Genomic DNA, 24,225 nt, shown 5'->3' with positions numbered 1-24,225 from the left:
AGTGGCAGCGGTGTGACGCGATTAGCCACTGTTGGAGTGTGGCGCGGGATAGGGCTGAACGAGTGAGCAGGGGCATTGCTCCGCTCCTGGATGTAGGTAGCTCACTGCGATGCGCAAGGGTTGGCTTTGTGAGTAGTGTAAGGTGATGAGAGAGGAATACATGAGTTGGGTAGTGGGGACGGGAGAAGACAATGGTTTAGTGTAAGTGAACCTTTGGGATCAAAGATTACTGTTCCATTGGCATTCAAATAGTTGGTTGTTGCCTCTGTGCTGAGGTGTTTTGTAGTTGCGGTTTCAGGGATGCAGGGAGACCGACCCGAATGAGTCCAGTTTCCCATATTCCAGGGTTGGTGCCTTGTATGTGAGCCTATGGTATTTTCATGCGATTGTACAGAGAAAGGTTCCAGCTGGTTGATGTTACCAGCAGTGATGGCTGGTGAATTTTTGAACTGGTGGGATGTAAATGTATGTGACTAATATGCATGAAATAATGGGTTAAAATGGTGGGTTTTACAGGCCTTTATGTAAAAGATCTGATAAAAAGACACACCATTGGGAATCAATTGTGTATGGTAAGGCATAAAAACCCAAAAGATGCAAGTTACCAACAATGCCCAGAACCATTTCCCAATTCATGTTCATTATGCCTTTGCTCACAATATATGCAACAATATAAAAAATTGTTATGCTGTCTGTGCCCATACAAGTCCAGGCATTCTACACCAATACGCTATTATTGCCATATGACGACTCCCAGTCTGTAAAGGAATGGTATGATACAGAAAGAAAGTATATCCATCTGGCTAGACTGGCCTACATTCGATGTAGGCCAGAGACAAGACTTGTCATGTTTGCTTTACCGTTGATGCACAGTTAAGATGCACAGTAACTATGCATCAATGGTAAAACAAAGTCAAGCGGTATGTGGGTAGACTGGCCTACATTCAATATGGGACAGTCTAGCCAAGTAACAACCAGAGCTGCCAACTGACCCATGACTCGCAGGTATGAGCCGCAAAAAGAAGCAACAAACCCTCAAAACCGCAAATGTATCAGAAAACCTGCAAGCAGGGCAGCTTGAGAAACGCAGTAATCACTTGCTAAAGTGATTACTCTTTTACATGTAAAGCGCACCTTTTATCTCCATACAATGGCTTTACTGAGGTTTGCTTCTGCCAGTGACAGAGCTGTGACCTCCTGTGATCTCCTAAAGTTGGCCGCTTTCAAAGTCCAGAAGTGTGTAGCCTTGCTCTCATCTCCCAAAGAAACGATGTACGGCTTTGGAGTCAGGCACATATTGTTTGTGGGTCTGGGTTGAAAGAAATGCTAAATACTGGAAGTCAATCATGCACTGATATACAAATGGTTACAATTGGGTTAACTGTAAGCCCATATAATTGTGGACATATATTCATTATTGATGTTTCAATTTGTCAAGAACATCACTGCTACTAAACACACATTCCCAGCACAGTTTTGCCCAAGATCACAAGGCACTCCAGTGCAATCCCATCACTGCTAATTACCGATTAAATGGAAACTCAAACGTACAATGCAGTGCATACTTTAGCTGAGTGATGCAAATTAAGATGGCATGCTTGTCTTTCAAAATAATCACAAAACACATCTAATTGTGAGCTCTATTGGGGCAAATAGTTTTATCCATGCTGTTACGCACTATTACAAAACGTGTGAGTGCTTCACATTGGATCACCTTAACAATGGAGATGGGGAGAATGTGGTCCTGGTAGTTGGTAGGTTTGAGGACTGTGAGAGTATGTGTCAGGTCTTCTCGAGTAATTGCCCTGAATTCTGTCCATCTTGAGATGTTGCGTGCCGGTTTGGGTGTCTCTTTTGTGGTGCATTTGGAGCCGTCAATGTGTTGCCTTATCTTTTCTATATTGTCAGTGAAGCTGTTGATGGTGCTGTCAGTGGATTGTGGTATTGCAGTCTTAAGGTTTACTTCCAAATGTCGACCATTTCAATAGTCAACTCTTTTTTTTTTATTTACAGTTCTATATTGTTTTTATGTGGGTTGCCTCACACCTGTTTCCCCACACTCACCCCCACACCCTTCTGACTGCTTGCCACGTCTTTGACACAGATTTCTTTTCAAGGTAAAAAGGCTCCCATCCTGACCTTTGGGTTGTTCGAACATTAGCAGTCTCACATTAGGTCTACCCATTAATGTAGACCCGTAGACAATGTTTTAGATGCTACAGCTGCAAAAGATGTTCTATGTGAAAAGTTCCCCTGCTCCTTCAGATTAGGTAGGCAGTCTAGGCGCTATATCAAATGCCTGAGAGAAACAATACACCAAGCGGCTCAAGGCCGAGGCCCCTCCAGTGAAACCATGTGCCCCCCCCTGCCTAAGACGAGCAGTGACCATGTTCTCCCCTTACATTTGTCTGTGCCCCCCCTACTTTTGTCTTTGGCCCCCTCTGTGCCCCTCCTAAATTTGATTCCTGGCGACGCCACTGATAATAAGTACTTTGGTTACAGCTGGGAAGCCATCTTACAGAGCTTTTCTGGAGTGCATGACAGTCAACACTGCTTCGCCTGTCAATCAGACTCATTGATTGTCTCTCCAAGCGAGTGTTCCCTGCTCTTCGCTGCCACTCTGGAAAGGAGGATGCACTACCTTGAGTCTTGGGCAGAAGGGCTGTCAGAGGAAATTGAGAAACATGTCTTCCCACATGTTGATGTCACAAACTGGGGCAGTGGATGGTATAAGGGAGCGTAGTAAGGACATGTCATACATAACACGCATGCATGTGTCAGCAGGTTCAGATACCAACATACTCTATTACCTCTTGCCTCTAAGACTACTCCAGGCCTTGAGCGCCCGGAATCCTGGCAGGTTTTCAAGATATCCCTCATTAATATCCATGAGAAGAAATGTGCTCCTCTACTTTTTTTAATTAGGTTTTACTGTTCCTATACTTTTATTTTAAAAAGATATTGTTCCGGAGTGGTTTCATTTTAAAATAAAAGAGCTGAAAGAAGTTGAAACTTGCACTTTCAGTGCACTGCACTGAACGTTCCCTTAAAAAGAAGGTGCATGTGTTTGGGAGTTTGTATTGTGTTTGGGTTGTGGCGTGGTGACAGGGTTTGTGGGGAGTGGGTGCAGGCCAGCAGGGAACATAGTTCCACTACTTCTGTTTGTACACTTCGACCACTGCTTAGAATCATTGTGTGCAGATTTATCTCATGAACGTTAATGTGGCAATAAGCCACGACACTGCGGGCCAATACCGCCCCAGGTAATGCCCCCGGGGCCGTAGTTATAGGCCCGAGCGTAGCGAGGGCCTTAACAAAGCCCCGGGGGCATTACCTGTGGTGGTATTGGCCCGCAGTCGAGGGACTTATTGCCATTAGTACCCCGGCCCATTAGACCGAGGTACTAATTGCTTTTTTTTCTGCTCCGAAACACGTTTCGGAACTGAAAAAAACAAAAAAAAACAAATGTAAAACAAAATGGCTGCCGGGAAACAGAAAACGTAGTCCGTTTTCCCTTTCCATGGCAGCCATCAGGTGCAGATGCGCTGGGAACACTCTGTTCCCAGCGCGTCCGCTCCCGAGAAAAAAAAGAAAAAAGAGAAAAAAAAGCCAGAGACTGCGCGATAGAAGGTAAGTGGGGTGGGGTGGGGAGGGAGGAGGAGGGAGGAGGAAAGGGGATACATAAAAAAAAAGTCTTACCTGAGTCCCCTGCGGGGGACGAGGGAAGCCTCCAGCCATGGGGAGGCTCGGAGCGGGGATTGCCCCCTTTCAAGCCTCCTCATTGGCTGAGGGGCTGCCACACTCCTCGCTGGGAACAGAGAACCCAGCACGCACGGCGTGAAAGGGAATACCGTGTGGTATGGGTCGCAAATGAGCCAATCACCACACTGTATTCCCGTTGAGCCGCGCGTGCCGGGTACTAATTAGGAATATCCTGAAAACCCAAAATGTCTCAGGCCCTCCAGGCCTGCTCGAAAATGCGCTGCAGAGCGCAAGACACGCAACGTTATCTGTAGTTGACACAACCTGCGCATCTGAGTTGACGAAAGATAGTGCTTTTCCACAGGGAGAGCCCAATATCATTTGACAAAGAAACATGACGGGTAGGATGCTGACCACCGGCAGAGCCAGCATACATTTGGAGGGGCGGGGGGAATGCAGACCTAAACTTAAAATGGGGTTCCAATTTTCAAGGCATCTTCGGAATGCCCAAAAATATCAGCTGGGTGTTTTCAATAACTACTCCTATTTTAGTAACGTCCCACATTCCCATGTAACACCATATATGCCAGTGACACCTAAATATGCCCAGGTTACGTTTTAAATGCCCAGTCAGCGTGCGCCACAAACACTTGCATATGCCTAGGTTCAGTCTTCACAGCACATCAGCCCCTATGGCATGCAAAGGATGCCATCCTATGCATAGGGTCGACTATGCCTTCCCATTGCAAAAAAAAAAAAAATGTTGTTAATAATGCACTTCCTGCCGGACTCCAGCCACGAAGCGGGAGACCGGAAGCGGGAGACCGGTATCCAACCCGGGCTGCTCTGAGCGGTCTTGTTTCCATGGTGATCACGTTCCCTCCAGACCTAGGAATACCTCCCTATGCCCATGTTTAGCCTCACATGCAAGCCCCATATGTCCAGGTTTAATCATTATATGCCTAGGTGTTTCCATATATGCCCATGTAAGGCCATTATGTTCTAGAACCGCCTCATATGCCGAGGTTCAACTTTACAGGTGCTTGCTTGGCCAAGTATTTCTTTATATGCCAGCATTTTAATATAGCAATGTTCAGCATCCCATGCACTGCGTCAACCCCAAATGCATTGTGACCCCGGCATATGCCGAGGTGTGCTCCTTCCTCACGCCTCAGTCCATGGGACCTGCCTCTTTTCCCAGTACACCATTCCTTTAGCAGCTGTTACTCAGTCATTTGCTTTTCATCATCATTTTCATATCGATGACTCGCAGATCGTGTTCTCTTTTTCTTCCTTGTCTGATCAGCTGCATGGCCATAGATTCTTTTTTCACTCTTCATCTTAATCCTCCCAAGTCTCAGATTCTCCTCTTTTTATGCTTCCTCTCCTTCTGGCTGTTTCCCCACACCCCCTCTCTCTGTTTGGATAGGTTGTGTTTCTCTATCATCATCTGTGCGTAATTTGAGCATTTTCTACAATCCTCACTGTCATTTTCTAATCACATTTCATTTCCTCTCGTGACCAGGAGGGAACATAGTTCCACTACTTTTTTTCATACACCTCGAGCACTGGTTAGGTGACCAGGAGGGAACATAGTTCCACTACTTTTTTTCATACACCTCCAGCACTGGTTAGGTGACCAGGAGGGAACATAGTTCCACTACTTCTTTTCGTACACTTCGACCACTGGTTAAGTGTCCAGGAGGCAACATAGCACTACAACTTCTTTTCGTACACCTCAAGCACTGGTTAGGTGACCAGGAGGGAACATAGCTCCACTACCTCTTTTCGTACACTTCGACCACTGGTTAGGTGACCAGGAGAGAACATGGCTCCACTACTTCTTTTCTTACACCTCAAGCACTGGTTAGGGGACCAGGAGGGAACATAGCTCCACTACTTCTTTTTGTACACGACCACCGCTTAGGTGTCCAGGAGGGAACATAGCCCCACTACTTCTTTTCGTACACCTCGAGCACTGGTTAAGTGACCTGCAGGGAACATTTTCCTCTATTTTTTCTAATACACTTGGGCCACTGGTTAGGTGACCAGGAGTGAACATAGTTCCACTACTTCTTTTTGTACATTTCGACCACTGGTTAGGTGACCAGGATGTAACATATTTCCACTACTTCTTTTCGTATACTTCGACCACTGGTTAGAGGAGGGAACATAGCTGCAATACTTCTTTTCGTACACTTCACCACTGGTTAGGTGACCAGGATTGAACATTGCTCAACTACTTCTTTCCATACTCCCCGACCACTCGTTAGGCGATGTGGAGGGAACATAGCTACACTACTTCTTTTCGTACACTTCCACCACTGGTTATGTGACCAGAAGGGAACATAGTTCTACTACTTCTTTTCATTCACCTCGAGCATTGGTTAGGTGACTTGGAGGGAACATAGTTCCACTGCTTCTTTTCGTATACCTTGACCACTAGTTAGGTGACCAGGACGGAACATAGTTCCACTACTTCTTTTCGTACACTTTGATCATTGGTTAGGTGTCCAGGAGGGACCATAGTTCCACTGCTTCTTTTCATACACCTCGAGCACTGGTTAGGTGACCAGGAGGGACAATAGTTCCACTACTTCTTTTCATACATTTCGACCACTGGTTAGGTGACCAGCAGGGAACATAGTTCCACTACTTCTTTTTTACGTACACCTCGAGCACTGGTTAGGTGACCAGGAGGGAACATAGTTCCACTACTTCTTTTCATACACCTCGAGTACTGGTTAGGTGACCAGGAGGGAACATAGTTCCACTACTTCTTTTCATACACCTCGAGCAATGGTTAGGTGACCAGCAGGGAACATAGTTCCACTACTTCTTTTTTACATACACCTCGTGCAGTGGTTAGGTGACCAGGAGGGTACATAACTGCACTACTTCTTTTCATACACTTCGACCACTGGTTAGGTGACCAGGACAGAACATAGTTCCACTACTTCTTTTCGTACACTTTGATCATTGGTTAGGTGTCCAGGAGGGACCATAGTTCCACTGCTTCTTTTTATACACCTCGAGCACTGGTTAGGTGACCAGGAGGGACAATAGTTCCACTACTTCTTTTCATACATTTCGACCACTGGTTAGGTGACTTGGAGGGTACATAGTTCCAATACTTTTTTTCGTACACCCCGGGCACTGGTTGTGTGACCAGGAGGGAACATAGTTCCACTACTTCTTTTCATACACCTCGAGCAATGGTTAGGTGACCAGCAAGGAACATAGTTCCACTACTTCTTTTTTACGTACACCTCGAGCACTGGTTAGGTGACCAGGAGGGAACATAGTTCCACTACTTCTTTTCATACACCTCGAGCACTGGTTAGGTGACCAGGAGGGAACATAGTTCCACTACTTCTTTTCATACACCTCGAGCAATGGTTAGGTGACCAGCAGGGAACATAGTTCCACTACTTCTTTTTTACATACACCTCGAGCAGTGGCTAGGTGACCAGGAGGGTACATAGCTGCACTACTTCTTTTCATACACTTCGACCACTGGTTAGGTGACCAGGAGGGAACATAGTTCCACTACTTCTTTTAGTACACTTCGACCACTGGTTAGGTGACCAGGAGGGTACATAGTTCCACTACTTCTTTTCGTACACTTTGACCACTGGTTAGGTGACCATAACCTAGTTAACATAACCTGGTTAACACCTCGACTGCTTGAAGGACTTTCCCGCTCGGGCTCCTGCTCTTTTTCAGACAAGGGTTAAGTCTGCTCCTCATCTTCTCAGTCTTATTCCTGCAGGCTCTGACATCTCTCCGGCACTTGCTGCACTTTGAAGGCTTTATTTTACTCGCCAGCTCTATTTACGGTTTTTCAGTATTGTCCTTACGTGTGTCCATGCTCTTGATGCCACTTAAGTGGTCATTCTGGCTGTTCCTCGCGCTCCTGGTGTCCAATTTTGAGTTCATACTGTTGTGTTTCTTCCGCCTAAAACTTTGCATGTTCTTCCCTTCTCCATACGTTCTGCTTCTAGTCTTTCCTGTTTTCATTCTTCTCTTAAAGCTCATCCTCTCGCTACTTCATGAATGCAAATATAAATTCATGTTGGTTATTCATTACTATGTTACAGTTATGTACGTGTTTGTACAGCGCCTTGGAAAAAGAGGTACCTCAACACAATTAGTACCCTACCGTCATAGGTCAGATGGGAAAATGTGATCCAATTGGTCCGAATGCAGTCTTTACTAGCCGGTAAAACCCACTTGTTCCTGCGTTCCGAGTGCGTGCTGCAGGCCATCATTCTTTCCTCATCCGTTCGCTTCTCCCACCTCCGCCGCCATTTTCCTGCTCATTAAAAATATTTGTGATGAAGAAAGGCAGTTTGGCCGGGCGCTGCATCCAACGACGCACCTCAGTAATCTGTATAATTGCAATTGATAATGTGGGAGGCGCCCGACGTGAACGTCACTGTTACGGACCAATTAAAGGATTATCCATCCAATATGGCTGCCATGCTCCGAAGCTCAAAATGAAGTGAGAGCTCTAGTCTTCTCACTGAGCAGGCAGCCATTATGGTGCCATGTGCCGCTTCCGCTTGCATGCATTAATGGAAGCATCTCCTAGATGCCGCACATATTAGTATCCCAGGGAAAACCCCCAGGATGCTAATAGCAATAAACCCCTCACTGGTGGGGCATTACCGGGTCGGGACAGGTTCAGCAGAGGCAGCATCAGTACATGCCTCCTTCACGCTTACTGAACATTCATAGCACAGGCAGCCGCATTACATGCTTCACTCCCTCAGAAGAGGTACATCACGGGCACCGGTAACATCTAAAGCACATATAGAGCTGCAACGCAACAGAGAGTTGTTGCACATGCAGCAGTACTGCAAACAACCTGCATGCAACATGCTTCTTCCCATGGAACTGGTACCGTGTACAGAATAAGCAGTAGTGTGGGGCCCCTCCCCCAGAACGGGTCTAGGTGCAGGCAGTAGCTGTACAAGCTTCCCTCACATGAATGTCCCAGCACAGGCAGCCGCAGTGCAAGCCTCTCTCCCACAGAACAGGTGCAGCATGTGCAGCACCCACTACGAGCTGTGATCTGAATGTCTCCTGGCCTAGTAAGATCGTTGTCTTTGTCTCCCCTCTGTTCCCCCTCCCTTGCCTCGTCGCGCCTTGAAACACTTGTGTATAGGCGCGTTATAAATGCCTTATCTTATCATATCATGCACTACTGGTGGTGCCTTTTTCTGGAATCTACGTGCCGCAGACACCATGCAACACACCCGGGTGTATGGAGGTGCTTTTAATTAGCCTGTGCACATAGTGAAATGGACCTCCTATATGCACCACGGCTGTCCACCCCAAGGGCCCAAGCCCCGGTTGGCAATCAATTGAGCTCCTCTATCTCCTGAGAATCCCCCCTGAAAACCCAAGACCCTTATCTAAATAGCATACTAGTGCTGACCCACCCAGGGACATTTTGTAATGCCTCATCTCCTCTCTTCACTCTCCCAGCATGCACTAGAGAATCTCCCCTGCCAACCCTGGATTCCCAATTCCTCATACATATGTTTGTTTGTTTATTTTATTTGTAACGCGCGCCAGACCCGGAGGTATCAGGGCGTGGAGACAAGGATATTTTAAGCTTACAAAGTTACATAATGTAGTCCAGTGAAATTTACAAATACATACATATACATGTGCTTAGTTAGGGGTGGCAGAGTCCATGCCCCAGGAATTTACCTCCCATGAACCTCCCCCTCAACAGAATACTCCCCATGCCCCCGGCCTCTTTATCGAAATGCAAGCTTTTCACCTTGGCCCTGTACCCAAGAGACACCTGTACCCTGTTTGCTGCCTCACTCTTTGCCCAACACTTGCAGGTACCCATTGCACTGCACACGCCAGGACGACTGACACTGCTATCGGCAATAGTTACCCAACCACCCCACCTTGCCTCACCTCCAAGACCTTGTGTCTGGACCGGGCTCACGATTTTCTTCCCTTATTTCTTAGTAGCCAAACTGGTTGGGCGGTAGCAGCCTGGCACTGACGTCAAGGTGCCGCATCAGCAGTACACGAGTAACACTTGAGCCGTCCAAGCACGTTTCCATTGCCCAGATCCCAAAATTAGGATGGGCAGCAGCTACTCATATCTTTCAAGTTGGTACAAGAGGTGGAAATATGAAAGGTTTGCGGCGGCACGTCACAAGGCATGAACACGTCACAAACATGCATGCGACCAAACACATTTTAGTGAATTTATGTAATAAAGTATTTTTTGTTTGTATTTATGTTGTGGCTTAAAGTGCAAACCTAGCTCAAGAGCAGCCGAGCACTTTACAACACGAGGGTGTCAGAATGGGCCTGGCATTGTGTTCAGTAGTGCAGCACTGTTGAAAGTATGTATGTACAAATTCCCACGCATTCACAAAACCTAGTATGTGCTTGTTATTCTTAGCAGTATTTGGTTTTGTGTATGTGTGGGAACGCACACCTGTCACAGTATTATTCTGCATGCACACGACTCTGTACCCTGTTACAGTAAAGATGTATAATAGCATTCACAAAGTCTCAAGGTCCATTCTCTCACCACAATCTGTCCCTGGATTGCTCATCGCTGCCTCATGCTGACCTTAACCTAAACTCTTCAAAAACGGATCTCATCTTTCTCCCAGATGCCAACGCCATACCTCCCATCCCCTCTCCTGTCTCCTTCCCGCCTGACCCCCTCGGGCAAAGGCTTGCAGCTTTGGCGTCCTCTTTGAAAGCGACCTTGGACTGCAGCGATTCATCACTGCCACCAACACGACTGCTTCCATTAACCTTCTTACCATTCAGAAAATCCGTCAATTTCCTCTACACAGCTCTACAAAAACTATGCACTCCACCCTCGTTCTCTGCCAACTGGAATACTGCTTGTGCCTGCTCCTTGGCCTTCCCCTCTACTCCTCCCACTAGGCAAGGTTTTAAACTTTGGTGACGACACTATTTACTTCCCACCCAGGTCCTCCCTTACTTTGACCTACAGAGAACACGCTGGTTGGCTCTCCAAGCAAGACCTCTTGCGTTTCAAGTTCTTTCTTATCTTGTGCAAAGCTATCAATGGTCTTGCTCCTCAGTACCTGTTTGTATCTTTGTCTACTCGCCATCTCATTCACCCACTTCTCTGCACTCAACCTTGCTGCTCAATGTCCCCGCTGGTGCCTCCACTCATTTCTGCTTCTTCTCCCTACTCACCCCGCTCCATTGGAACTCACTGCCCATAGCCATCAAAGACACCTCGACCTCACCTTAAACTGGAACTCCCCCGGCCTCTTCCACATCCTGCAAACCTGAAGAGCCCACTCACTCCAGTGGCATGCAATATTTTAAGTTTGTATATTTGTTCAGTACTCCTCTTTGGTTGCAAGCACTTGCTCTCCCCGCCAAGTCAATGGCCCTCATTCCAAGTATGGTGGTAGCCATGGAGCAATTAGCTCCATGGCTGCCTCCCATATCGGTACCGCCTACGGTGTTGTTCAATGGGGACTTACCGGTCTATTCCGACCCTGGAGGGACCGGTAAGTCCCCATTGAACAAACCATTCCCCATTCCCATTTTAGCCCCCATAGAGCTCAATGGGAATGGGGAGGGCGCAAATAACGGGCTCGCGAATGGCAAGCCCGTTATTTGCGCCCTGGTCCCCTAACGGGACCCATAGGGTATGTTTGGTCTGACCAAACTTACCTTACAGGTCCTGTTAGGGGACCTTGGAATCGGGCGGTAGGGGTTTACTGGCACCGGTCTCCTTACCGGTGCCGGTATCCCCTACCACCAGACTCGGAATGAGGGCCAATGCTACCTTTGTAAACCACCTGTTTCTTATATTATTATTTTTTTGTTTTTTCGCTTTGTTCCTGGTCTATTACCCTCTTTGTTCACACCCTCATAAACTGGCTCACCACTTGTTTACATCTTTGTGTTATTGTACCGGGACCTTTCTGGGGAATGCCTCTGCCATCTGTGAATGTGTTATTGCAAGTCATTTCTAATCGGAAATGACATCCTCGTTCTACGAATAAATACAAATAGAAATAAAGTAAATACAATGGCATCTGCAAGTGCCTACTAATATGCAAAACAAAGTTTGTGCGTGTTCTTTCTTTGCAGCACTTGGGTTTGCGCAGGCGCAGCATCTCACGCGTGCACACTACACTTACCCGACATCACGGGGAAGTTGTGTTTGCTTGCATACTCATGCTAAGATCAGATTCAAAATATATAATATATGGACTCTGATAACAAACCCCTCTTAGTTAGGCTGCTCGTGCTCTGTCTTTCCTCCTTACACACACACAGTGGGCAGTAAAAACACACAAGGCAGCGGTGCGACTGCTTAAACATCCACCCCCTTCTCTTTCCTCCATAGATCTGTACACATTGCTGTTCAACCCACCACAGGGCAGATCTCCAAACCAACCACCCGTTCACACAGGATAAAAATTCATTAACAAGTAATAGAGGAAGATAACACACGAGGTTGCCCTCTGACAAGAACTGCATGTGCCATAGCCCAGTTCACCATTCATCCTACTGGCACACTGAGAAAGGGCGCATGCACAGCAGCACCCCGGGTTTTGCATCTGGCCTCTCCCTCTCTCTTACAGGATTTAGTGCCAAGAGGCCACTCAAATGACCACGCTGTAACAAACAGGGGAAGTAAAAAATCTCTCAACTGGTATTTACAAAAACAACTGCTTCCTGTATTAACAGAATACACTTACTTATCCTGGGTTAAATATAAATAACGAGCTGTCTGACAATCCATATCTGGGAAAATTAAAAGAGAACATTGCTACTGCGACATCCCAAGATAAAATAGTTAATGATAAGTATGGGAAGCTTTCAATCATACCAATACTTACCGATTACAAGCAGAAGACAATTCCGACTGTTCTGTATGGCGCAGAAACTAAGGATTACAGATCGGATGAATTTTGGCAAAAACCTTGAGGGCAAATACTGGAAGACTGTCCTAATGCTACCTACTTCTTTACCAATGCCAATCCTGAGATACAAATTGGACTTGCCGTCCATACAGATATGTACTTGGTAGTTATGTAGCTTATATCGTAAATGTATAATATCAAGCAATTCAATGGGCCTCATTACGAGGTTGGAGGTAGCCATGGCGCTATAAGCGCCATGGCTGCCTCTAAACTCGTTCCGACTCCGCCCTGGTGAATGGAGCAATTACCGGTCCATTCGAAGGATGGTTGGACCGGTAATTCCCCATTCACCAGGGCCATTCCGAATACCTATTTGAGCCCCCATAGGGCTCAATGGGAATGGGGAAGGCGCTAATACCGGTACCGCAAATTGCGGTACCGTTATTAGCTCCAAAGTCCCTTTGCGGGTCCCGTCCTTAACGCCTGGAAAAACCAGGCGTTAAGGGAGGACCCGCAAAGGGAACTCGTAGTAGGGCGGTAAGGGATTACCGGCACTGGTGACCTCACCGGTGCCGGTAATACCTTACCGCCCACCTCGTAATGAGGCCCAGTGTATTGTCCATGATATCCACGTATGTTAAAGAAACTAATCACAGTTTCATTGTACAATGGAGTTCTAAAATTCTGCTTATTCTGCAAGAGTCTAAAATTACAGTTGATCTTCTGATTAACAATTCCGAGAAATAAAGTTGGTACCCTTTAGTGCGCTCCTTGGGAAGAATTACTCAATCACTTGGTTATGTTAATTCCAATTTGTTTATTCAGTATAGGTTCTGGATACTCCATACACTTAAAGTTTCAATAAACAAACTTTGTCTCCCAAATTGTCTCCCAACACGTGTTTCCCCATGACTTTAGCCACGGTTCCTCAGGGGAGATTCTAAAGTGAAAAAAGAACCCAAGTTCATACATTCTATGTATATAAACAGAGACTTAAGTGCATTAAACCTCTAGTTTCATAACCGCTTCTATCTAAGAAGAGGACATACACTCACCCTTGTCATGTTTCTCATAATTCTGATTCAGTATTGATTGGTATTCAATTTTCTCTCTCATCGGCTCTCTATTTGTCTTCCTTTTGTTCTTTTTCCCTTTTTTTTCCTTTTTTTTCCTTTTTTTCTTTTTTTCCCTATAAGAAAAATGCACAAAGCTCATATGCTTTAGTTCACATTCTAATACTGGCTATTAATGTGTTATATTTCTGAACAGCAAAGCAGTCTTTGCTGTCCTATACAGTGTGCTGTGTCCTTCCTAGCCTATATAGAATGGCATTTTAGTATTGATCCATTATTACTAGTATAAATTCTGCATTTGCATTGGTATTCAGTTTGATTGAATTTATGCACCCTCTATAAGGTAGCCCTTTACATTTCTAGAGAAAATTATTTTAAATTGCTGTAGAGTTTACCTTGTGTGTAGATTCTTGTGGATTCAAAGATGTTCCTTTCTCTCGGTACGATTGCCTCTGTGCATCCGTGGTTCCCGGATGCATCTTACCTCAATTCTGCTTCTGTTTATATATCGCGGAGCACGTCGCGTGATGACGTCATCGCGTAATGTGCCGCGATGACGTCATACGCGTCAAAAAACGTGCGGCGGCCATCTTGGATTTGTTATTTGTGAAGAAAAAAAAAAACATTTTTTTTTTTTTTTTTTTGTGTTTCTATGTTGTAGCCTTCATTTTTGTACAAATAATTTTCAGGTTGCATTGCTATTTTGCAAAAGAATGGATTTATTTTCAAAGAACCCCTAAGCTAACACTAATGTCTTCTTTAATTTAATTGTGTCTCTAAATGTTGTTGTATCTATGCGTATGTGATGGCATCAACACGTTGGATCCAGCTTTCCATTTACTATATTTCAGTGTATGTGATATAGAGTATATAGGCTCTATGTATAAATGAACAACAAGTTACTTATACATGCTTTCAGTGGTAGACAGAGAGGTACTTAGGATGATGCACATATACAATCAATAGTGTTTTTATAACCAGTTTGCCATCTCTGGATCTGTGTTTAGACCAGTTTGGCATGTATCCATTATACAAATCCATTTTGACTCCATTCTCCTTAATATAAGTTCTCTGTCTCCTCCTCTTTCAGGTTGCTCGATTTTTTCCAGTCCAATGATTTTGATGTCCTTGATGTCTGATTGTTGGTGTTCTTTTGCAAAGTGTATGGCCATTGGGTACCTTGCATCCCCGTTCTTGATTGCTCTAAGATGTTCCAATATCCGTATTCTAATTTCTCTTATCGTGCTCCCGATGTATTTCTTGTTGCAAATGCATTGTATAGCATAGATTACATATTGACTTCTGCAGTTTATAAATTGTTTGATGTCAATCATTTTTCCAGTGGGTAATTTAATTTGTCTGATTCCATTTATCATGTGTGAACAAATTGAACATTTGCTGCATTTGTAGGATCCTGTTGGTGCCGGCACTTTCAAAAAACTACTCAAGGAGTCCTTTACTGGGTTCCTTAGATGACTCGGACTTAATTTCTTTTTCAGAGTTGGAGCTTTTCTAAATACCATTAATGGTTTTTCTTCAATAATGGTGCTGAGTGTATCATCTGTGAATAGAATGTTCCAAAGTTTATTGACAGTTTTCTTTATGTTGTATATTTCACTACTGAATGTTGTAATGAAATGGGTTTTCATTTCTTTATTCTTTACTTTTCGTTTTTCAATTAATAGGCTGGTTCTTGTTACTTTTTCTGCTTTCTGAATTGCATGGTTAAGAGAGTCTTCTTTATATCCTCTCTGTATAAAGTTTTCTTTTAGATCTGTTAGATGTTTTTGGTACCTGGTATCCAAGCTGCAATTGCGTTTTATTCTAAGTATTTCTCCATATGGGATGTTCTTTATGGTGTGTTTTGGATGGTTGCTTTGAGCATGTAGCTTGTTGTTGACTGCTGTGGGTTTGATATACAAGTCTGTTAGTATCTTGTCACCATCTGTGTACAGTTGTAGATCTAAAAATTCTATTTCTTCTGAGCTGATTTTTTCTGTGAATTTGATATTATGATTATTGTCATTAAGATAGGCAATATATTTCAGGAGGCTTGTTTTGTTTCCATGCCATATCACAAGGATATCGTCTATGTAACGACCCCAGTAGACAATTTTATTTTCTATGAATGTCTCATGTTGCCAGGCATAGATTAGTTCAAAATGGCCCATAAATAAATTTGCATATGATGGGGCAAATTTCGCCCCCATGGCAGTTCCTTGTTCCTGCTTATATAGGACTTGATTAAACAAAAAAATGTTGTTTGACAGAACGAAGTTTAGCATCTCTAGAATCATATTATTCTGATTAAGAAATGAAATAGACCTTGTTTTCAAGAAGAATTCCGTTGTTTCCATTCCTTTTGTGTGTTGGATGCTGGTGTAAAGTGACACCACATCCAACGTCACAAATAAATATTCTGCTTCCCACGGTATACACTCCATTTGTTGTATCACGTGTTTCGTGTCTCGTAAATAAGAAGCTAGCCCTGTTGTTAGGGGCTGTAGATATAAGTCTATATATTCTGAGATTCTTTCTGTTAAAGAACCTATCCCATTAATGATGGGTCTACATGGTGGAAACGTCTTGTACTTTTTATGTATTTTTGGAAGGAAATATATTGTTGGCATGACAGGTTTGTCTATTACCAAATACTTTGTTTCTTCTTCCGTCAGTAGGCCCATTTCTTCCCAATGTTTTGCCATTTGATTCCATTGAGCTTGTAGGTCTCTAATTGGGTTTTTTGTAGTATTGAGTAACATTTAGTGTCCTTTAGTTGTCTGGTTCCTTCTGTTATGTAATCTTGTTTCTTCATAAGCACAATGTTCCCTCCTTTATCAGCTGACTTCACAACTATTTCCTCATTTTTGGAGAGTGTATCTATTGCCTTTTTCTCAGCTTTCGTTAAATTGTATTTGATGTTGGTTTGCTTGTTTTCAAGGTATTTTTTTCGTAAATCATTGCTTACAGCTTTTTGAAAAAGATCTATGGCATTATTTTCCATTAAATTGGATATGAATTTCGATTTAGATCTTAAATGTGTTTCCTCAGTCTGGAACGGATCTATATTTTGTTCCACCATGAAGGTATCCAATGAGAAATCCGTTTCTGTTAATTCATTATTGATAGTTCTGCAAGTTCCACAGTGAGGGGTGAAATGTCTTGGATATTGCATTCTTTGAGTTTCATAGGTGATTCTGCGAAATATTTTCTAAGTTTTAGTTTCCGACAAAATTTAAAAAGGTCTACTTGTGTTTGGAAGTAATCCGTCCTATTGGCTGGACAGAAATTCAGTCCTCTATTAAGTGCTGTCTTGAGAGATTCATCAATATTTAGATTGGAAAGGTTTAGCACTAGATTTCCTGGTTCCCTCTGGTTTCTCTGTTCCTGGATCTCGTTAGCATTCCTCTTTGTCCTATACCTGTGTTTATTCGATCCTCCTCTCTTTCCCCTCTTGGTTTTGTGGAACCTATTGTAGTATTTCCGCCTACGTTTAGATTTAGAGATGGTTTCGGGAACATTGTTCGTTGGGTATATGGTCGATTTGTTGATTTGTGTCTCCGAAATTCTTCCAAAAAAGACGAGGGGCCTAGCAAGTCTTTTGATGTACTTGGTTTGAAACTACTTTCTTTTTCTGATTCGCTGTTAGTTTCAGTTTCTGACGATTCTGTTGGTGTGGTAATATTATCTGTACTTGTTTTTGTTTTAAATTTAGTGTTTCCTTTAGTGTCATATTTCCTCTGATAGGTGTAAATTCTGCCAATTTTGTAGTCTATTTCATCCCTTATGAAGGTTTTCTGTTTTTTGTTCTTGATCTCTTCAGTAAATATGTTAAGATATTCATCTAGTATTTGGTAGTTTTTAAATGTCAGCTCTGGTAAATTCAATTTTTCTATTGTTTCTTTAAGTTCCTCGATTTCCTTTAATGTTTTTTCATGGATCAGGGCAGAATGATTAATAATCCTTATCATCAAACCTTTTGAGATTTCTGTTAAATAGTCCTCCCAGTCCTTTAGTGCTTCTGTGTCCTCTTCTTCAAATGATGGGAAGATGCAAACTCTTAATCCACGAGGTATCCTCCCTACCTCCATGTACATCTTCATTGTTTTAATCTCCCACCATTTGGACAGTTCTTTCTTTGATGCTACTTCCAATCTTTCGAAAAGATTTCTTAATGAAGTTGATGTTTGGGATGCCATTACTACTCCTGTTTGTCTATGCCTTAAGAAAAGCTCTTCAGCTTCTGCATCCCTTTTGTCGAATATGTCTGTCATTTTGAGCAGCACAGGTTCTGCTCGAATGGAAGCCTTTAGATTTATATTTTTGAAAAAAACAGATGTTGCAGCCAATGTCGGCTTGAGTTCCTATCTAGAGCGAAGCCTTTGTGCCTCTCTGGTTCCTTTCTCAGATGGCCAAGGGTCTGCACCAGGGGTGCCAGTATTGTGGCTGCAGCAATATATGTACAATTCCGAGAAATAAAGTTGGTACCCTTTAGTGCGCTCCTTGGGAAGAATTACTCAATCACTTGGTTATGTTAATTCCAATTTGTTTATTCAGTATAGGTTCTGGATACTCCATACACTTAAAGTTTCAATAAACAAACTTTGTCTCCCAAATTGTCTCCCAACACGTGTTTCCCCATGACTTTAGCCACGGTTCCTCAGGGGAGATTCTAAAGTGAAAAAAGAACCCAAGTTCATACATTCTATGTATATAAACAGAGACTTAAGTGCATTAAACCTCTAGTTTCATAACCACTTCTATCTAAGAAGAGGACATACACTCACCCTTGTCATGTTTCTCATAATTCTGATTCAGTATTGATTGGTATTCAATTTTCTCCCTCATCGGCTCTCTATTTGTCTTCCTTTTGTTCTTTTTCCCTTTTTTTTTTCTTTTTTTTTCCTTTTTTTCCCTATAAGAAAAATGCACAAAGCTCATATGCTTTAGTTCACATTCTAATACTGGCCACTCAAATGACCACGCTGTAACAAACAGGGGAAGTAAAAAATCTCTCAACTGGTATTTACAAAAACAACTGCTTCCTGTATTAACAGAATACACTTACTTATCCTGGGTTAAATATAAATAACGAGCTGTCTGACAATCCATATCTGGGAAAATTAAAAGAGAACATTGCTACTGCGACATCCCAAGCTAAAATAGTTAATGATAAGTATGGGAAGCTTTCAATCATACCAATACTTACCGATTACAAGCAGAAGACAATTCCGACTGTTCTGTATGGCGCAGAAACTAAGGATTACAGATCGGATGAATTTTGGCAAAAACCTTGAGGGCAAATACTGGAAGACTGTCCTAATGCTACCTACTTCTTTACCAATGCCAATCCTGAGATACAAATTGGACTTGCCGTCCATACAGATATGTACTTGGTAGTTATGTAGCTTATATCGTAAATGTATAATATCAAGCAATTCAATGGGCCTCATTACGAGGTTGGAGGTAGCCATGGCGCTATAAGCGCCATGGCTGCCTCTAAACTCGTTCCGACTCCGCCCTGGTGAATGGAGCAATTACCGGTCCATTCGAAGGATGGTTGGACCGGTAATTCCCCATTCACCAGGGCCATTCCGAATACCTATTTGAGCCCCCATAGGGCTCAATGGGAATGGGGAAGGCGCTAATAACGGTACCGCAAATTGCGGTACCGTTATTAGCTCCAAAGTCCCTTTGCGGGTCCCGTCCTTAACGCCTGGAAAAACCAGGCGTTAAGGGAGGACCCGCAAAGGGAACTCGTAGTAGGGCGGTAAGGGATTACCGGCACTGGTGACCTCACCGGTGCCGGTAATCCCTTACCGCCCACCTCGTAATGAGGCCCAGTGTATTGTCCATGATATCCACGTATGTTAAAGAAACTAATCACAGTTTCATTGTACAATGGAGTTTTAAAATTCTGCTTATTCTGCAAGAGTCTAAAATTACAGTTGATCTTCTGATTCACAAGCCTACTAAAGCGAAAACGAAACTGTGGCAGACAGACCGGATCAGAACCAGAGCTCAATGCATGATGTATAAAGATTTTCAAAGAAATCCATTTTGATACGATGACTTGGTTGCATAGTCCTGCAAATAGATCTGCGTATATGCGGTTTCGGTTTAACCTTTGGTACACAAATGAAGTCAAATATAAGCATAAAGTGGGGCCCATATGGAGGGAAAATGTTGATTCTGTAAAAGTCAAAATGAAACGTTGAGACATTTGATTACTGAATGTGTTACATCACTAGAACCAGGAATACATCATTTTATGTAGCACGAAATGTTATCTTCGGATGATCTATGGAAAAGAATGTTTCGCTCACAAACTCACGTCACAGGTCAATTGTCAATAATAACAGAGTCAAGAGCAGGTATCTATCATATGAAATTTCAAACAGAGTTGCATTTATAATTCTTTTATGTTTTCTGCAATGAGAGTTTTTGATCTCAAATATGAATTGTTCAAGTGTTTTATGTTATTGTTTCCTTTTCATGTTGAAAATGTACTAATAATTTTAAACCTTTGTTATAATGTACCAATAATATTGAAAAGTGGATATAATGTCAGCTGTATCAATAAAATAAAAATTTAAAAAATGAGCACACTATTCAAGATCCAGTTACATTACATTTCTTTCTCTTCACCCAGGGTCGGACTGGGGAATACAATTGTCTTGGGCACCAATGAAAAAGTGGCCCACCACCATTGCAAAAGGCAATCCGTTCTTTTGGTGACAGACTGTTTGAATAGTACCCAAGGGGGAGTTTTTTGATGAAATTTAATGCAGATTGTACAATTTAAAGAGTATTTACTCAGCATTAAAAATACAAGCCGCATAGTGAAGTAACTCATCAAACTGACCCACATTAGCCAAAAAAGTGACCCACTTTGACCCAAAAAATACCAGCCCACAAGCATTTTGCGTTTTTGGTTCGGGCATTGCCCTGTTGCCCTATAGGCCAGTCCGAGCATGCCTTCACCAACACTTTGATATTGACATAACCCATCAGACAGTGTCAATGGTCTGATTCTTTCCTGTCACACTGTAGAGAATTGAAGCTAGCTTGACACAAAGGGTAATTGAAGGACTACGGGCAACCAATGAACTCATTGCAAACACCACAAAGTGAACTGTTCTTGAGGCCTTAGTAATGTTAGCAGCTGTGAACCACATATAACTCAATGGGACTCACTTGGTCAACCTCTTAAGAGTGCCCTAGAGTGATTCCAACCTGCAGGCTGGTCACATCTCTCTGCCTTGGACTTTAAAGCAACTAATGCACCTGACTGCATGATCAGTCTTACCGGTCCGCCCGCCTCCTCTCGGAATTCACTGTGCTTTTACTGTTTTGGCTGCATGTAAGGCCTGTCGATCTGCTAATATCTGCTTTCTCCAACACTTATCAATACTATTGGTTCTGAAATGTGCTCTTAGATTGGTTCTGAGATTGTTAGAATGGCGCTACGGGTTGCTATGGGACCTTCGGCTTTTGAAAAGTCTTACCTATTTTTCCCAAACCCAATGGAAAATGATGTCCTGCTCCCTACAACTTCTGCAGTGGGGCTCCCTTAGGGCGCTCTAATCTCCTTTTAATTATTATTTGATATAGCACAACCCTATCTCGAGGAAGCAGTGAGACACATAAAGGGCATACAGTAGGGGCATGGATGGTCTGTTAATTGAACAGTGGGTCTTTGGGCCCTGGATGAAACTGGAGCTTGAATGGACCAATCTCTAATTGGCAATTTTCTGAAACCACACAGGAAAGTCTTTTCTTGCATATGTACAATCACACAAATCTTTTGTCAACTGACATCATGGGCTTAGAGCAGTAATCATCCTCACCTTTAAAATGATCGCCAACATAGTTGTTTATTTATTTATTTTTGCAGTTGTAAATAGCGTGCATACCCTGGAGGCATCTGGGCGCTATTTGCATAGTTAAGTGCCAGTATTAATACAGAAAAGCAGAGGATCGTCTGGATAAGGCATGAAATAAAGAGCCAAGTTTGTAGGTGTTTTCTGAAGCTCCAGTAAGATGGTTCTTTTCGGAGGGCAGCGGGGAGGGCATTCCATTGTTTAGCAGCAGTAACTGGGAAGCGTGCCCCTCCTGCTCTTGATCATTTGAATTAGGGTCTCTGAGATGATGGGCGTTCAGGGAGCGAGTGGGCCATTGTGGGTTGGGTTTCTCCAGTCTCTGTGCCAGGTATTGGTGAGGCAGCGGTGGGCAATGGAACGAGTTTTGAACTTAATACAGTCACGTATTGGGAGCCACAGCACCTTTCTTCTGGTTTCCGAGATGTGGTCATGTTTTGAAAGGGCAATGGCAGAACGGAGGGCCTGGTTTTAGATAGTTTGTAGTTTGCTTAGGTTACGATCGGTGGTGCCAGCTAGAAGTGCATTACAATAGTCAAGTCTGGCCCTGATGATGGCTCTGACGATGGTGAGACAGTTGTCTGTGGAGTGGAGGAGACAGCTGGCATTGATGAGATTTAGGGTGGGAGCAGCTGAAGAGGTAATGGCGATTACTTGTCGGGTCATGTCCAGGGGGGCATCTAGCTTGATTCCTATGGTTTTTACAGCTGGGGGACCAGGATTGTGTTTCTTTCTATGATGAAGGAGCTGTAGGCTGTGTCCAATTTGTTGAGTGTAGCTCGAGTGCCAACCAGAAGAATTTCTGGATACTCATCATTTAGACAGAGAAGATGGGAAGCCATCCAGTGTTGGATGATCTCATAGATGGCGTTCAGACATCCTGTGAGTAGTTTCCCAAAAGGCGGAGGAGGATTTGGGTATCATCTGCATAGTTTGTGTATGAGATACCGAGGGTGTCTATACAGTCGAAGAGGGGTTTTGTATAGATGTTATAGAGTGTAGGGAACACCGGAGGAGACTGGGGTGGGTTGGGCTGCATGTTCCCCGGCAAAGACACAGGTGGTTCATTTGTCAAGAAAGGAAGGGATCGATTTGGTGGCAGATGGTGAGAAGTTTGCTGTCATGGATATATTTGGAAGAGGATTTGGTGGTCCACAAGGTCAAAAACGTTGGAGAGGTCTTGCATGAGTACGAGGGTTAGCCTGCCCTCCTCTCTGATGTCATCAAGTTGATTTTTGAGGTAAAGTGGGCAGTTTCTGTGCCATGCTTTAGGTGGAAGCCTGAATGGCTAAGACCTAGGATCTGATTGCTCTGTAGGTAGTCTTGAATTTGAAGGTAGGCAGCCTGGTTTAGGATTTTAAATAGAAAGGGGAGGAAGGGTGTGGGGAAGATAGTGATGGGATGATAGTTGGTTGGAATGGTAGGATCCAGTGAAGGTTTCTTGAGTAGAGGGAGAATCCAGGTTTCTTTGAGACTAGTGGGGACTGAACCTGATATAAAGGAAGCATTGATGATGTTGGTAGTTTAGTTTATTATTTATTTAGCGCCGCCTGGCCCTGGGGCATCCAGGCGCTTGGCATGGTTACAAAGTAGCCAAGATATTGCAATCATGATCAGTAGGTAAGCATTACAGGTAGTATAGACATTATATAAACATTTACTGATAGCATACACATTATGACGTATTTGCAAGGTTCGTAATTGTGCAGATTATGCAGGCACTATATACATTTGTGTAGTAGTGAATTGGCGTCTCAGTCTTCTTTGGCCAGTAGCCATGTTTTGGCGCTGTGTCTGAATCGGTGAAAGGATGGTTCGGATCTGAGATCGGCTGGTGGTGAGTTCCAGAGTTTAGCGGCAAGCAAAGGGAAGCTTGTGCCGCCTGCTTTTTGGAGCTTAAATCTGGGGATATTTAGACATTGTGTTTGGGCTGATCTGGTTAGGCGAGACGGGGTGTGGTGCGTGAAGTGGTCCGAAAGGTATCTAGGTGCTTGGTTGGATAAGCATTTGTGTGTGAGAGAGAGTGTTTTATATCCGATTCTCTGAGGTATAGATGGCCATTGACAGGATCGTCTGGCGTCAGAGATGTGCTCATGTTTGGGTATGTTCATAGCTGCTCTTAGTGCGTTATTTTGGATAACGTGAAGCTTGTTGATTTTCTTTTGGCTGGTACCCAGGTAGAGAGCATTGCAATAGTCGACTTTAGAGAGTACTAGTGATCTGGCTAAGGTAGTGCAGTTGGAGGTTGAGAGTTAAGGTCTGCTGGCATTGATGAGCTTACATGTGTAAGCGGTGGCAGATGTGATGGCGTTGATTTGTCTTGTCAGTGTAAGGGAGGAGTCAAGGTAAATCCCAAGAGTTTTGATGCTGTTGGAGACAGAGATGTTGTTGCCGTCAATGGTGAATATCTGGTAGAGTTTGTGGAGTCTGGATTGGGAGCCTAGGAGAAGAAGCTCGGTCTTGTCATCGTTGAGGCAGTGGCCATGTTTGGCCATCCATTCTTGTATAATGGAATAAATATTGTTGAGTACTGTGTTGTCGGTGGAATAATCGCCTGTTAGTGGAATGAGTATTTGAGTGTCATCTGCGTAATTCGTGTAGATGACACCCATATGGTCCAGTATGTCGAAGAGAGGTTTTGTAAACACATTGTATAGTGTG

The 24,225-nt window shown here is 43.6% G+C and overlaps 1 protein-coding gene across 3 annotated transcripts in view; it reads left to right on the top strand.

Moving 5' to 3' along the window:
- FBXO41 (F-box protein 41) overlaps positions 1–24,225 on the top strand; it is a 785,122-nt gene that overhangs the window by 283,734 nt on the left and 477,163 nt on the right. The window lies entirely within an intron of this gene.

The sequence above is a fragment of the Ambystoma mexicanum genome, chromosome 6q (genome assembly GCF_040938575.1).
Source record: "Ambystoma mexicanum isolate Mex_15411 chromosome 6q, UKY_AmexF1_1, whole genome shotgun sequence".
Taxonomy (NCBI): Eukaryota; Metazoa; Chordata; class Amphibia; order Caudata; family Ambystomatidae; genus Ambystoma; species Ambystoma mexicanum.
This window is presented reverse-complemented; position numbering and strand designations above follow the sequence as displayed.